Source organism: Pleurodeles waltl, chromosome 11, assembly GCF_031143425.1.
Source record: "Pleurodeles waltl isolate 20211129_DDA chromosome 11, aPleWal1.hap1.20221129, whole genome shotgun sequence".
NCBI lineage: Eukaryota > Metazoa > Chordata > Amphibia > Caudata > Salamandridae > Pleurodeles > Pleurodeles waltl.
Genome location: NC_090450.1, coordinates 897,526,910 through 897,540,849, shown reverse-complemented (window position 1 = coordinate 897,540,849; position 13,940 = coordinate 897,526,910).

The following is a 13,940-nucleotide window of genomic DNA, read 5'->3' as shown; positions in this document are numbered from 1 at the left end:
TGATGACAGTAACTCTGGACTTCAGGATCTGGACGACCTACCTGGGCCATCAGGGACCACTGGACAGTCGGTCACCCAAGCACACTCACAGACCACCACAGAGCCTCCCCCATCAGGAACCAACACCACAGCACCCACCCTGCATACCCACACCTCTGTCCCCAGGACACATCAATCAGCAGTGTGCCCAGCTGTACAGGGACACAGACCACATCTCACACACAAGACAATCAGGGACATGGGGTCAGTGGCAATGGGCACACGGTTCAGGGGACAGAGGCACAGGCCAACAGGGACACTAGGAGGACTGTTGTGCGCCAGGGGGAGGACAGGAGCAGGGAACTGACTCTCCAGGAGGCACTCTCCGAGATCCTGGGAGCCTACCAACATTCCCAGGACACGATGGGCCAGATCCTAGACAACGTGCAGGAGAACAGGCGGCTGCAGGAGGGACAGTATCAGGGGATCAGGGAGGACCTGCAGGCCATTAACAACACCGTGATCTCCATAGCAGGGGTGCTGGCAGACTTGGCCAACATCATGAAGGTAGCAACAGCACACCAGCGGGCCCCTACCACTAGCCAGTCATCTAAACAGCCCTCCTCTTCCGCTGCCTCTAGTGGCCAGGAGGCCCCATCACAGGACTCACAGGCCACCACTACCCATCCCCCTTCAGAAGGTGAACCACCCTGCAAACGTTCCCTGTGAGCCAGACAGAAGCCAGAAACACTTGCCAAGACCACCGGCAGGAAATTAGACTCTCCTCATTGTCCCCTTGTGTCCCACTCTGTCACCCTGTCCACCTTGAACTGCCATTGCTCCCCCTCCTATGTCCCCATAGACACAGCTTCTGTGCTACAAACCGACTAAAACAATACCCTGGACTTTCCTCCATCATCAACCCATTCCAGTGCACTTTCCCCCCTATATTTTAGCACAACAATAAACACCCTTGGATAAAACTCGACAACTAGTATTTCATGTATTGCAAATTTGTATTAATTGAAACAGCTACAACTATTGCAAATGAACTGTACATAGAATGAGCATTGAATGCATGACCTGTTGGTGGCTGTTGTGATCACATCAGGACAACATCTGTAAAATGAATATCCATGGGTAACAGTAAGTAGGGGAAAGAAGTGGTTAATGCCAGCATGCTAATGCCACACAGGATACAACAATAGTCATAGAAATGTGAAGTTGCACTGTCTCACCTGTGTGTCATTGGAAGTACTGAGGTATCACCAATGTTCTGTTGTCCACAGGATCATCCTCTGCCTCCTCATCCTCACTGTCCTCAGGGTCCACTGCTGCCACAGGGGCATCTTCAGTCTCCTCCTCCTGCAGAAAAGGTACATGGTGTCTGAGGGCCAGGTTGTGCAGCATGCCACTACTATCTGACAGACCTTCTCGGTGAGTAGCACAGGTATCCACTTGTCAGATGGAGGCACCTGTACCTGGCCTTCAGGAGGCCAAAGGTCCTCTCAGTGATCCTTCTGGTTCGCCCTTGTGCCTCATTATAACGTTCTTTTGCCCTTGTCCTGGCATTCCTCACAGGGGTCAGCAGCCATGATAGGTTTGGGTAACCAGAGTCACCTGCAAATATTGAGGGACAACATTTAGCCACACACTATCCCATATGGCCATCAGCATAGGCATAAACCAACATATACTGGGTGGGAACCAAGGCTCACCTATTAGCCACACCCTGTGCCTCTGTAGTTGGGCCATCATATTTGGGATGCTGCTATTCCTTAGGACAAAGGCATCATGCACTGACCCAGGATGCCTATCATTGACGTGGGAGATGTACTGGTCCGCCAGGCACACCATCTGCACATTCATGGAGTGGAAACTCTTACAATTCCTGTACTCCTGTTCATTTTGCAGGGCGGGATATATGCAATATGTGTTCCGTCAATCACCCCAAACATATTGGGGATATGTCTCATTGCATAAAAGCCTGCCTTCACAGTAGACAAATCCTCCACCTGGGGGAAAGCAATGTAGCTGCACATGTGTTTTATCAGGACAGACAAGACTCTTGCCAGCACAATTGAGAACATTAGATGTGGCATTCCTGCTACCAAGCCAACTGTTACTTGGAAAGAACCAGTTGCCAGGAAATGGAGCACTGATAGAACTTGCACAAGAGGGGGGGATCCCAGGCAGTTGACGGATAGCTGAGATCAGGTCAGGTTCCATCTGGGCACACAGCTTTGTGATTGTGGCCCTGTCCAGTCTATAGGTGAGGGTTATTGTGCCTGTCCTCCAGTGTAGCCTAGTTCACCAGGAGTCTGTACCAGGGGGCATATCTCCATCTCCTATTCATCCGCAGCGGTTGGTATCTCAGGGACACAGGAGTGAGTAGGCTGTCACATTTTTAACAACTATACCACAACAGCAGTCCACATTGTGCAAACATGTTTGGGGACAGTGTAATTTAAAAGTATGTGCCTCCGTATCCTGTGACGCATGATTAATCGATAGGCCTGTTCACCCCCCATGAAATGGTGACCACCTGTCCTGTGTGGAGGGGCACGCACAAGTGATGTAATTCCACTGACATTGTATGCCGTGGCGGTAGGTGGTTGTGAACTGCCGTGCAATTCCTCATTGGTTTATATTGGGCTCTATATGGTACAGTGGCCACTGGGGATCTACGGGGTGACGGTATGCACCGCCGCAGACGTGACCGCCATTATCTATCTCAAATCTCACTTGTTTCCTGACCTTCCATAGGAGAGGACCTACACTGCATGTGCTGCTGTGTTCTGTGTCTGGAACCTACCATGGCCCGTGTGACCGGGAATAGGCCCCCAGCCTCAACTTCTGAGGAGTTGGAGTGACTGGTGGATGGGGTCCTACCTCAGTACAGACTGCTCTATGGGCCTCCAGATTAACAGGTGAGTACGCTGTGGGCATGATTCATGTGGCATGAATGCATGGAGTTGTGTGTGAAGGCATCCTGTAAAGGGGGGTGGGTGGATGTCCTCTTGGGGGTGTACATATTGTGCGCTGGGCTATGTGTGTGCCAATGGTGATGGGATTGGGGATGGTGGGCCATTTGTAACGGTAGTTAGTCTGTCTTCGATTTTTAAAGATTTAGAGGCGGGGCTTTATTAATCCGGAAGGGACACGTTGCTGGTTTTCACACAGTTACGCGTACTTACGCTTCGAGCTACGTTGATCCGTATTTTTATATGAGTGGGTACTAGCAATGTTAAATACGATACTTACACTCAATGAGCCACTATTTTTGCTATTAGGCTAACTTATCGTATATCCTCATTGCAGATACACTTGCTTTGTACAATTAGCGTTTTTGCAGACTTATCTATTTGAGTTGTTAAAAGAAAGGTAAGCGATTTTGACATTGGGATGTTGATGGCAAGGCAGCATGTACATTACATTACACTTACTATCACTTTAATATATTTAGGTACTTAGTCAGTTTATTTATTTTTTGATTGGACTTTAGTGATACTGTTCTGGAAAACAGCATTATGGATAGTTGATAAATAGGTATTTTCTTCTATATTAACTTTTATAAGATACACTTTAAAGGAGGATTTTTGGACTTCAGATGTGTGTGCATGTTTGTAACACATTACATAGAATACAATGTCACTGAGGTGATGGTATATACTGGATATTCATTGACATTAACTTATATTGTTTACATTCTTATTGGGATTTCCACTGAATAATTAATGTATGTATATAAATACACTTTAAAATTGGTGGAATATATGTTTTGCAATTAATTGAAGCATTTGGAGTGGAATAGAGAATGTTCATACAAGGATTAGTTATTATTGTTATGTTGTTGGCAGCCGTTAAGAGCCCTGAGGAAGTCAGTGGGGGAGATTCAACCCTGATGAAACACGTGTTGGCTTGTCTGGATCTGTCTGTGAAGAGAAAATAAAGAAGAAATCTTTTTGATACTAATTCATTGGACTGTTGATTTGTTATAATAATTGCCATTATATATTTTAATGAACAACAGTGCTGTTTTGTTAATGTTTATGATAGGAATAATCTTTGGATTGTCCATTTACAAGGTTTTTTAGGGGGGTCCCTTGTTTAGCACCGTTCATGTACATAAGAGGGACTGTTGTGGTGAGCGCGAATATCTCCCTTTAACCACCCCTGCCTGTAGCTGTATCCTACCCCAGTACAGACTGCTGTATGGGACTCCAGACTAACAGGTGAGTACATTGTGGACATGATGCATGTGGCATGAATCCATGGAGTTGTGTGTGAAGGCATCCTGTAAGGGGGGTGGGTGGTTGTCCTCTTGGTGGTGTACATGTTGTGCGCTGGGCTATGTGTGTGCCAATGGTGATGGGATCGGGTATGGTGGGCCATTTGTGTGACAGGCTGGACTGTTTGTCTAATGGTGTTCTCCTGTCTGTATTGCCTCTGTAGGTCAGTGCCGATCAAAAGAAGGGGATATGACATGCCATCACCAATGAGGTATGGCCCCTGAGGGTCTATGCATTGTATTGTAATTGTAATCGTATTTATATAGCGCTTACTACCCCTGACGAGGCGTCGAAGTGCTTTTCAATGAGTAGCACGCTACTCCGGTACCCAACAAGAATTAGTGATGGATTAGTATAATTTAATAAGGAGTACAGTTTTAGTATTATTATGAGTTAATTTGAGTTGCGGATATGAGAGTTTGTTAGTTAGATTGACTGGAGTAATGGAGGGGTGGAGGAGGAAAGAAATCCAGAAGTGTTAATTGGGAGTTTATCCTTCATTTACTCAATCCAAAGGATTGAGATGAATAAAAGGGGGGCGGAGGGGAAAGAGGATGTGGAAGGGTTAGGGAGAGCATAGTAGCAGGGTGAGATGAATGCAGGAGAATTTAGTAGGGTTGTGTGGGAGGTCACAGAGGTAGAGTGAGGTTTGGTCAGTTAGATGTGGAGGTGGAGGGAAGAGCTTAGGCAGAGATATTTAGGAGATGAAAGTGGTCGAAGGGATTTGGGATGAGTCCGAGTGAGAATGGAGGATAGTTTGATAGAGACATGACATAAGAGTGATGAGTAGATAAGTGTGATAAAAAGAGAGCAGAAATTCATAGATATCTAGTATAACAACCCAAAAAAAACCAGGAGCCATGCAATGATCCACAAACATGCCAGGCACAGAAACAACATATACACATACATACACATATATATATATATATTTATACACACACACACATGACTACACACACATATGCACATACAATACATAATTAGAATCATGGGTAAAAAATACTTAGTCATCCATCCATCATCCTGGTAAAAGGCGGGAATTCCTTTACCTACTTCGAGGGTGGACGGGGTGTGGCTCAGCGGGCGGAGCTTACAGGTGCTTTATAAAGGGAGAACCTTCTACTCTGTGTCTCCAGCAGAGGAAGATAGAACCCGCGCGTCTCAGTCAGATACAGATTATGCTCCAGTACATCATCAGTTCACCTCCAGGAAGGATTCTAGATCTTTTCTGCTATGGGATCTCTGAGCGCACAGCCTTGCTTTATCTTTGCCAAGCCCAAGAGTTAGGGTGGCTTGTCCTTTCCAGAAGGTGAGCTTCAACTGCGGTATCTGCTGCGTTTATATTGTACACTAGGGGTACGTGATGGGCCATGGGGTAAATGTCTCCAGCAACCTTGTGTGCCTTTGGCAATGTTATTGTTACTAGTGCGTCTTTGTGGAGATGTCCTCGTGCTTCTGCGCATCAACAACGCACCACGTGAATCGGCGGTAAACGCAGTGGGGTCGTTTTGGAAAGCTGTCCATCATCCTGGTAAGAGGCGGGAATTCCTTTACCTACTTTGAGGGTGGACGGGGCGTGGCTCAGCGGGCGGAGCTTACAGGTGCTTTATGAAGGGAGAACCTTCTACTCTGTGTCTCCCGGAGAGGAAGATAGAACCCGCGCGTCACAGTCAGATACAGATTACGCTCCAGTACATCATCAGTTCACCTCCAGAAGCTGAGCTTCAACTGCGGTACCTGCTACGATTATAATTGTAAGTGCTTCCTTTGAGGTTTAGTTTCTGTAAAATGAGCATCGTGGCCTACCCAACCGGAGTATTTTCTACGAGTATGTCAGTAAGCGTTACCTAGCATGTTTTATACGCCCCGTTTATATTGTACACTAAGGGTACGTGATGGGTCACGGGGTAAACGTCTCCAGAAACCTTGTTTTCCTTTGGCAATGCGATTGTTACTAGTGCGTCTTTGTGGAGATGTCCTCGTGCTTCTGAGCATCAACAACGCACCACCGGAATCAGCGGTAAACGCATTGGGGTCGTTTTGGAAAGCTGTCCATCATCCTGGTAAAAGGCGGGAATTCCTTTACCTACTTCGAGGGTGGACGGGCGTGGCTCAGCGGGCAGAGCTTACAGGTGCTTTATAAAGGGAGAACCTTCTACTCAGTGTCTCCAGGAGAGGAAGATAGAAACCCGCGCGTCACAGTCAGATACTGATTACGCTCCAGTACATCATCAGTTCACCTCCAGGAAGGATTCTAGATCTTTTTCTGCTATGGGATCTCTGAGCGCACAGCCTTGCTTTATCTTTGCCAAGCCCAAGAGTTAGGGTGGCTTGTCCTTTCCAGAAGCTGAGCTTCAACTGCGGCACCTGCTACGTTTATATTTGGAAGTGCTTCCTTTGAGGTTTAGTTTCTGTAAAATGAGCATCGTGGCCTACCCAACCGGGGTATTTTCTACGAGTATGTCAGTAAGCGTTACCTAGCATGTTTTATACGCCCCGTTTATATTGTACACTAAGGTTACGTGATGGGCCACGGGGTAAACGTCTCCAGCAACCTTGTGTGCCTTTGGCAATGTGATTGTTACTAGTACGTCTGTGTGGAGATGTCCTCGTGCTTCTGATCATCAACAACGCACCACCGGAATCGGCGGTAAACGCAGTGGGGTCGTTTTGGAAAGCTGTCCATCATCCTGGTAAGAGGCGGGAATTCCTTTACCTACTTCGAGGGTGGACGGGGCGTGGCTCAGCGGGCGGAGCTTACAGGTGCTTTATGAAGGGAGAACCTTCTACTCTGTGTCTCCCGGAGAGGAAGATAGAAACCGCGCGTCACGGTCAGATACAGATTACGCTCCAGTACATCATCAGTTCACCTCCAGGAAGGATTCTAGATCATTTCTGCTATGGGATCTCTGAGCGCACAGCCGTGCTTTATCTTTGCCAAGCCCAAGAGTTAGGGTGGCTTTTCCATTCAAGAAGCTGAGCTTCAACTGCGGCACCTGCTACGATTATAATTGCAAGTGCTTCCTTTGAGGTTTAGTTTCTGTAAAATGAGCATCGTGGCCTACCCAACCGGAGTATTTTCTACGAGTATGTTAGTAAGCGTAACCTAGCATGTTTTATACGCCCCGTTTATATTGTACACTAAGGGTACGTGATGGGCCACGGGGAAAACGTCTCCAGCAACCTTGTGTTCCTTTGGCAATGTGATTGTTACTAGTGCGTCTTCGTGGAGATGTCCTCGTGCTTCTGAGCATTAACAACGCACCACCGGAATCGGCGGTAAACGCATTGGGGTCGTTTTGGAAAGCTGTCCATCATCCTGGTAAAAGGCGGGAATTCCTTTACCTACTTCGAGGGTGGACGGGCGTGGCTCAGCGGGCGGAGCTTACAGGTGCTTTATAAAGGGAGAACCTTCTACTCTGTGTCTCCAGGAGAGGGAGATAGAACCCGCGCGTCACAGTCAGATACAGATTACGCTCTAGTACATCATCAGTTCACCTCCAGGAAGGATTCTAGATCTTTTTCTGCTATGGGATCTCTGAGCGCACAGCCTTGCTTTAGTTTCCAAAGAAACTATAAATAAATAGAAATATACATATAATCTGAAAAAAATAATTATCCACATAGGCATATGCAGTTCATAGTTGTTTGAAAAAGGTGGTTATGAAGGAAAGAGCCAACTCTTGAGTAGTTTCCTGAAAACAAGAAAGTTATCTGTGGCTCTTATAGTTGGGGGTAATGAATTCCATAGTTTGGCTGCTTGGACGGAGAAGGATGTACCACCTACAGTCTTTTTCTTGTATGGTGGTGTTCTAAGGCGGGGTGCCAGTCTTGAGCGGAGGGTTCTTTGTTGGATGTATTTGGTAATTTTCTTTCTGATGAAAAGCGGTCCTGTTCCATGTATAGCTTTGTGGGTGATACAAAGCAGCTTGAAAGTGCATCTTCTGGCAACGGGTAGCCACTGTAGTGCTCTCAAGGCAGGGGAGATGTGGGCTTGCGGCTTTATATGTAGTAGTAGCCTGGCTGCGGAATTCTGGATACGTTGTAGTTTTTTCATAACAGATAGAGATGATCCATGGTAGAGGCTATTGGCATAATCCAGTTTGGATAATACAAGTGAGATAGTAGCTTGCACCTTGTGTGGAAATCCGAGGTGAGGGAAAATGCGTCATAAAGTCTTTAAGGTGATGAAGCTTGTGCGTGCTAATTTGTCTACTTGGGCATTCATAGTTAGTTTGGAATCCATGGTGATTCCTAGGTTTTTCACTTCCTTGGATAATTGAGGAGGTGGTCCGAGATCGTCAGGCCAGACGCACAGAGGGTCATAATGTTTCCAGTCACCACATGTGAGTATTTCAGTTTTGGAGGTATTTAGTTTGAGATGGCTCCAGGTCATCCACTATGTCAGGTGGAGCACCCACTGTCGGAAACGGTGGGAGGACCTGAGACACTGGGCATGGAAGGCCGCAGAGGCCCAGCTGGGGATGGCCTTCAAACGAGGAAGGGGTGCCCGTCGGACCCTGACCCCCTGATGCCCAGCATACTGGCGGTGGCCTACCCTGAGCTGGATGGGCACTTGAGGGCATCACAGCAGCCACAAGGGGGAGAGTACAGTGGCAATCATTACAACTTACGGCTAGTGGGGTGGTATCCGGGTGGTGGTTGTGTATCCTTGGGTGCCCCTAAGCCAGGCCAGACATAGCAGCGTAGGTCCTCTGGTGGCTAAGGGTTAATGGTTAATGTTAAATACTGCTTACCTAGCTTGTTAGTATTAACTTCTGGGCAGGGCTGCGTGGGTGCCAGGTGTGCTGCAGTTGGCGGTGTGTGCCCCTTCTCATTCCTTAGTGACTAGCCATTTCACTGGTAGTGCAATGCATAGTGTGTAGGCCTGTTCCCTGTGTGTGAGGGTGCCGTGTACACCAACGGTGGTGTTGGTGCAGTCATTGACCCAGTGTATCCTTTGTCTCTTCCCCCCCTTTCTTGTTTTGTCATCCTCTCCTCATGTGCATTAGCATCATCTGACGGAGGAGCAGAGGCACCGGCGACAGAGGGAACTGCATCCCACAGGGCCCTGAAGGCAGAGTCCACTGACGCTGAGGGAACCAGTGGGATGGAGGGCGAGGGAAGCACCACGGTGGAGACTGGAGGGGACAACACAGACTCTGATACCTCCTCTGATGGGAGCTCCCTGGTGGTGGCAGACACCTCTGTGACCACCCCAGCTGCAGGTAAAGCAGCCACCCCCGTACTAGCACCGCCCTCCCAGTAGCCCCTCAGCGAGTTGCCTGTGCCCGCTCACCCAGGAGGGTGGGCATCTCCTTTGCCCCAGGCACCTGCCCAAGTGAGCCTTGCTGCCCTGAGTGAAGAGGCTATTGACCTCATGAGATCCATCTCTGTAGGGGAATCAACCATTGTGAATGCCATCCAGGGGCTGACAGCCCAGATGCAGCAATGCAATACATTCTTGGAGGGCATTCACAGTAGATTGACGACCCAACAGAGATCGATTTAGGATCTGGCCTCCTCTCTGATGGCAGCCATTGTCCCTGTTTCTAATGTCCCCCCTCCAACTTCCACTTCCCAGTCCCATTCTTCTCAACCCCAACCCATCCCAAGCACACATACAGGTGATCATGCACACAAGACAACACACAAGAGTGGCACAGGCAAACACAAGCACCACACTTTATCACACAGGTCCATTCAGTTGCAGACACAACAACATCTACTGTCTCCACTGTCTCCCCCTCCTCCTCCTCCACCACCTCCCACCCAGTTACATCCACACTCACACCTGCATGCACTACATCAATATCCACTATCAGCATCATCACTACACCAAGCAGAACACACACCTCACTGGCAGACACCTCCACAAAATCCATGCATGAGTCCCCTGTTTCCTCTCCTACCGACCGTGTCTGTCCTCCCCTCCTAAAGAACACAAATGCAAACACTCAGACACCCAACAGCCATCCACCTCACAACAGCATACAGCCCATGCACCTGCACCCAAATCCAGCAGACATATACCTCCAATGACCACTCTCTCATCTTCCACTCCCATTACTCCTTCCGCCCCAACTTCCCTAAAAAGCTTTTCCTTGCCCAACTTTACCTCTTCCCTACCCCTCCTCCCTGTCCTGCACATATGGGCAGGGTAGCAAGGACACAGCCCAGCACCTCAGCCAAACAGTCCACAGGGACAGTGGTAGCACCACCTACTCGTGGTGGTTGGGATACCAGAACTACAACACTGAAGGAGGCAGCACAACCTGGGATGAAAGGGAAGAGTCCGGCACCAGCTCTGAGGAAGGGGAAGGAGCCTGCACCAGCTGGGAAGAAGAGAAAGGAGCCTGCACCACCAGGCAGAGGGAGGAAGAGCTCATCCACCCCTGCCAGGAAGGGTAAGGGATTCCCAACTCATGACCAGGAGGAGAAGAAGCACTCTATGCCAGCGGAAGCTGTCAGCCAAACATCGCCACAACCAGCAGCTGTCACAGGGCCCCCACTGCCAGCTGTAGATGTGCTGCCATCACAGAGTGCAGGGGCTGTCCAGGAGCCTCCCCCAACCACCACCAGCATGCAGCCATCACAAAGTGCAGGGCTGTCCAGGAGCCTCCCCCAACCACCACCAGCATGCAACCATCACTGTCGGCAGACAATATGTTGTCCACCCTCCAGGGGCTACTGTGCAGGCTGCCCCCTCCAGAGCCAGTGGGAAGACACCCACCCGAGAGACTGTTGCCTTACACTCCCCAGGACAAAGCACAGGACATGTTGCTCCCTCCAGAACCAGTGGGCAAGACACCCACTCCAGGAACTGTGCCCCTGCACTCCCCAGGACAGTGATATGGGCATGTTGCCTCCTCCAGAACCAGTGGGCAAGACACCCAATCAAGATACTTTGGCCTTGCACTCCCCAGGACAAAGCCCAGGGCATGTTGCCCCCTCCAGAACCAGTGGGCAAGACATCCACTCCAGGAACTGTGGCCTTGTACTCCCCAGGACAAAGCACAGGACATGTTGCTCCCTCCAGAACCAGTGGGCAAGACACCCACTCCAGGAACTGTGCCCCTGCACTCCCCAGGACAGTGATATGGGCATGTTGCCTCCTCCAGAACCAGTGGGCAAGACACCCAATCAAGAGACTTTGGCCTTGCACTCCCCAGGACAAAGCACAGGGCATGTTGCCCCCTCCAGCACCAGTGGGCAAGACATCCACTCCAGGAACTGTGGCCTTGCTCTCCCCAGGACAAAGCAAAGGGCATGTTGCCCCCTCCGGAACCAGTGGGCAGGACACCCACTCCAGTAATTGTGGCCTTGCACTGCCTAGGACAGTGATATGGGCATGTTGCCCCCTGCAGAACCAGTGGGCAAGACACCCACTCCAGGAACTGTGCCCCTGCACTCCCCAGGACAGTGATATGGGCATGTTGCCCCCTCCAGAACCAGTGGGCAAGACACCCAATCAAGAGACTTTGGCCTTGCACTCCCCAGGACAAAGCACAGGGCATGGTGCCCCCTCCAGAACTAGTGGGCAAGACATCCACTCCAGGAACTGTGGCCTTGCTCTCCCCAGGACAAAGCAAAGGGCATGTTGCCCCCTCCGGAACCAGTGGGCAGGACACCCACTCCAGGAATTGTGGCCTTGCACTCCCTAGGACAGTGATATGGGCATGTTGCCCCCTGCAGAACCAGTGGGCAAGACACCCACTCAAGAGACTGTGGCCATGCACTCTCCAGGACAAAGCACATGGCATGTTGCCCCTTCCAGAACCAGTGGGCAAGACACCCAGTCCATGAACTGTGGCCTTGAACTCCCCAGGACAAGGCACATGGCATGTTGCCCCCTCCAGAACCAGTGGACAAGGTACCCACTCCAAGAACTGTGGCCTTGCACTCCCCAGAACAAAGTACAGGGCATGTTGTCCCCCTCCAGAACCAGTGGGCTTGTTCCTGCATCCACCTGAAGTCCCCCCTTGTCCTCCTGAGCTGCCTGCCTATTTGACAACTGATGCCCCTGCAGTGTTCTTTTCGGATTGGTGCAGCATTCGAGTTGGGCCTTGGTCTGTGCCCTGTGGCCATGTGGACCCTTTGAACTATGGACTGGGCAGTGTCCCTTTGCTATACAAGTGTACATATCTGTTTCATGGCCACATCGGATTATTAATTTTGATGTTGAACTGATTAAAATCACTTTCGCAAATTCCTGTTGTCCTTGCATTATTCTGCAGATATTCGGGGTCAAATTGTTTTTGTAATGCAGCTGGTTGTGTATATGGGTTGTGTGTGTTGGGTGTGTGTTGTGCGTGTGTGTGTCACTCTCCTTTTCATCCCACGCTCCCTTGTGTGCTAGGTGGCTGTACTCACAGTCGTCCTCTTCGCCGGCGTTGGTGTTCCAGGTGGAGCATAACGTAGAAGATCATCGGGAAAACCTGCAGTTCGGGTTCCATGGCGGCGTGGTTTTTCCCTGTGTCTCCAATGGTGAGTCCTTTCACTTTTGTGCTCTGTTTCCGACAGGCTTTTGTTGGCGTTGGTACCGCCCCAGAAAAAGTGGCGGTTTGTAGGGTCTTAATATTAATATGGTGGGTGGAACTTTCTCTTCTGCCTGGCTGTAGGTGGCTACCGCCGTGGTGACTGTTGTTTCCGCCCTGGCGGTCGGTGTGGTACATTGGCTGTCTATCGGAGATATCACCACCATGGTCATATTTTGGCAGTAGTTACCGCCAGCCTGTTGGCGGTATTACCGCCACTTTATCACCCACTACCAGGGTCGTAATGAGGGCCATAATTGTTTCTTACAAAATACCCAGTTTCATTTTTACCAAAAAAGAGGTCCCAAAACAACAGCTTGTCATTTTCATCAAGTAATCACATGTACAAATGTTTCACATGGCAGAATCTGATTCAAATGTCCAAACTTTATGATCACATGTCATGGCTGCCTTCCATAACATATGAAATGCTCACAGTCGTCTCAGAGGCATAACTGTGCCAAGGCTGGTCTCCAGAACAATTACCATACGTTAGTCATTACCACAATTGTGCCATTGGCGGTCACCCTTACGTCAAGGGGGCACCATTAAACATAGGGCAGTCATGCTTACAGTATGTCAGTGATGGCTGCCAGTGTGTACAACTAGACCAAAAATGGGCAAAATATGTCAAGGATGGCAACTCTTATGTAAGGGTCACTAATATGCCAGGAACAGACACAGATGTGCCAGGCACTCTTCTTTCATGTCCTTCTGCTCACACAGATACTATGACTGATATAGTGGGTGTTAGAAATGGGGTCTCTAGTTGGCAGCGGTATTAACCTTTGTCCAAATAGGGATCACAATTCTAGTCAGGGTAAGTCACACCCAATCCAAATTATCTTGTGCCCACCTTCTGGTAGCTTGGCACTGAGCAGTCAGGCTTAACTTAGAAGGCAATGTGTAAAGTATTTGTGCGATAAATCATGCAATAACACAGTGAGAACACCAAAAAAAGACACCACACAGCTTTAAAAAACTATTGGATATTTATCTGATTACCTTAAGGTCAAAACGATCAAGATTTGGTAATCACAAGTTGAAATATCACTTTTGTAATGATAAGTAGAGTCTTTAGTTCTTAAAAGCAACAATTGTCTCTTGCAAGCACAAAGTACCTGGTATG